Genomic DNA, 3,702 nt, shown 5'->3' with positions numbered 1-3,702 from the left:
AGGTACCTATGGACTTTATTTCGTACAATTTTGTACGGCCTCTCAAACACGTGGAAAATGATTTTCTAAAGCACATTTTAAGTAAGGGGCCGTCCCGGGTTGATAAACCTCGATCGCAACTAGGGAAAACGTGTGAAGTTGCCTCTCCTTTCCAACTGTGGTACACAATTACATCTGACAGATTGTGGTTGGATAACTCAGTGATACATTTGTAATTAAACAATTAAAATCACAATACCTAAATTTTATTGATACAGTAAAACCAAGCCGATGCAGAACCTCCGTAGGACGGAAACCCCGGTTACATGGACAATTTCTTTGGTTCCGTTTCATATACACAGTAAATTCATCTCGCCAAGACGGAAACGTCACTAAGCCGGAAACGTTTCCACATAAAAATTGGCTATAAACTCCCGATAAAAGACGGATAATTATTTTAAGTAGTTTGTTGGCAGATGGTCGACTAATGACCGTCGATTATATTTTAACCGTCGTATCGTCGATAACTATATAGATAAACAATGATCGATAGTAAGTGTGAGATGTGATCACATTATAAGATAATATGATGATAAAAACTAATAAGTTATAACATTTAATTGGACATAACATTATGTACATATATGAGCAATGCTCAATTATATTATCAAATCGTACTTTATCGTTACACTTTAACATAAGCGGGCGAGAGGAAGTAGCTCTGCTGTACAGTAGGTTACAAGTGGGTGACTCATGAGTTAATGACTGTAATGCATTGTATTGAATTAGAATGAAATGGTATTGTTAACGAAAAACGATTCTGTGCGGAGATGGTTTGTCAGCCTAGGATATTTTATTTTATATTTATATTATTATTAATACTGTAATCGATTAAGTTGAATAATTATATTATAAATCTTTGCTTTTACTTGTTTATAAATATAGACATTGTTTGAATACCATAGAACATAATTATAATACTAAAAGTAAATGTCATTCTAATCTTAATTATATTAAATACTATAAGACTGTAACCTCTCAGAGTCCTATTTACAAATGTACATTGTTGTGTCAGAAATTAAATTTAAATCTTTTTAACTTCAATAATATTAACTCTTTAAAATCTTGTATTAAGCTTAACCAGTTTGATTATGTTACATTTAATTATGATTTGTAAGTTTTTTTTTAACTTTATTCTCTCATGTTGTATTACATTTTTAAGTCATTTCGTTTATATATTATAATGTTATAAGAAACTCTCACTTCTTAGCACAAGCTTTTAGCTTTTTAGAAGTAAGTCAATATAATTTATTCTTACTTTGTACTATTAGTTATTACTTTCTTGTATCACTGAAAATTTATACTGGCAAAATAAACTTATTATTATTATTATTATTATTTGTTTATTATCATATTTGTATATAATAATATAATATATAAGAAGTTTCATGTAACCGTGAATAATAATATACAATTACAATAAAATAACTAAAATTGTTATTCTTGGTTATTATTAATACATATTTGTGTTAAAAATTTTACAAATTTAAACTTAAAATCACTATAAAAAAAAACTGTGTTTATATATTTTTTTAATTCTTCGGATATTTTTTTTATTAGCCGACTACTTACATGGAACTATGTTTTAAATTTTCAATCCTTAGCTATACAAGTTGAAAATGTTATTAATATTTAACTACTAAATAATTAATACATTTCCAATTTGATAAATATTGTCAACATTTCAACTTAAAACTTTATAAAAAAAACGTGCCTATGTATTTTTAATATTTTTCAACTGCTGTTGTAACAATATATCAGGGGCCTTGTATTAAATTTGCAAGCTTATTTACCCAACGAATAAAATTTTATTGACATTTATAGAAAAAAAACTAAAACAATTGAAAATTAAAAATGTCTGTTAACAGCTCAAAACGATTTAAAATCTTTTGAAAATTTTATCAATTATAAGAATTGATAAAATAAACATGGTTTACATTTTAAGTGCCTTGTTAGTTTTTGAATTACAACAAAATAAGAAAATCTCTACATGGAAAATCGAGTGAATATCCAATCTGGTAAAAATATGAACTTCAAACGCTCATAAAAATTTAATTTGACCTTCCGTTTCTCTTTTATAAAGGTAGAAAACTTATGAGGAATCTTATATTACATTTTCAAATATTCTCATTTTTAGAATTGATCAAATGAAAATTAAAAAAAAAAGTTTGTTGACAATGTAAATTGTATTTTGTTAATTCCATTAAAAAAAATTATGCATCTTATTAGTATCAGCTTAGTTTTTATATGTTTCTTATTATAATTATGATTTATTATAGAACCTTATAAGATGTATTTATCTATATTTTAAAAGTTAATGGTATAACAATGTCAAAACTGTATAGGTAATTGAATTATTTTTAAGTTATGAAATGTTTGTCGGTTTGCGGTAATATGTTTGAGAGTTAGGTTTGGAGGGCACATTTTCTCCACAATTATACAAAGTTCCTTCAGCTCTTTATATACATGGCCATATTATTTAACTAGGAATTCAATTTTTTTTTTGTGTCTGTACTTCTTCTATTTCTTTTTCAGTTCAAGCACTCATGAACTCGCTGTTTATACAGTGTGTAATGCGTATCGCCGTATCCTACACACAATTCACAGCTATATTATATAGGATATCTTCATAATAACTCATAACTCTTCTACATATAAGACTCTACTCTTTTGTTTTTACTTTAATATCAATATTTCATTGAAAAACACTTAACTTTTAGAATATTTTAATCAATTCTTTCTAAAATTATTTTTCTCATACATTTAAGAATCAGAAAAATAAATTATTATTCTATTTTAAGTTTATCTAATCTAAAAAATAAACTACAAATTATTTAAGTAACGAATTGGTATCTTCAAAATATTGACTGGGGAATACAGTGCGTGTATACCTATTGTTTAGGTAACAGATAAATAAAGATAATAGATAGGTAACATAAAGCATCACTTAAAAATGTATTCAGAGATAAATGTGCACTAATGTCTGTTAAAAAAATATTGACGGGTTTGGATGACTCTCATTTTCAAAACACTTCCTGAACCACAAACAATAACTACAGAGATAAAAAAACATAATTGTGAATTCTAGTGATGGGCACTTTCGAATAGTTTACACTATCGAATAGTATTCGATAGTTTTTTTAATCTATCGAATACTATTCGAATGTTTTTAAGTATAACCGATTAGTAGTTTTTCAATAAAAACTATCGAATATTCTGATAAGCTATCGAATAGTCTATTCGAATAGCACTATCGAATAGTCTATTCGAATAGCACTATCGAATAGTTTATTCGAATAGCACTATTGAATAGTCTATTCGAATAGCACTATCGAATAGTTTATTCGAATAGTTTGATATTCTATTCGAATAACACTATCGAATAGTTTTTTATTATACGGACTATTTGGAATTTTTATATTTCAAATTTTAATTCACAATTTATTTCTTGACCACCTGAGATTTTACTTTTTAGCGATGAATCATTGTCCCCACATAAACACGTATTCCAATTTTCAAATATAAGCTGTAGAAAATTATCTTTACAAATTAGTAATTGATAATATTATACATTAAAATTTAGAAAGTAAATAAACTTGTTGTTCATAGAGATATTTGAGACTCTAAAATTCAAATCTGATGTAATTTCTTCTATGGATAAAA

This window comes from Acyrthosiphon pisum, chromosome X, assembly GCF_005508785.2.
Source record: "Acyrthosiphon pisum isolate AL4f chromosome X, pea_aphid_22Mar2018_4r6ur, whole genome shotgun sequence".
Classification (NCBI taxonomy): domain Eukaryota; kingdom Metazoa; phylum Arthropoda; class Insecta; order Hemiptera; family Aphididae; genus Acyrthosiphon; species Acyrthosiphon pisum.
The sequence above is the reverse complement of the archived record's forward strand: the minus strand, read 5'-3'. Positions refer to the sequence as shown.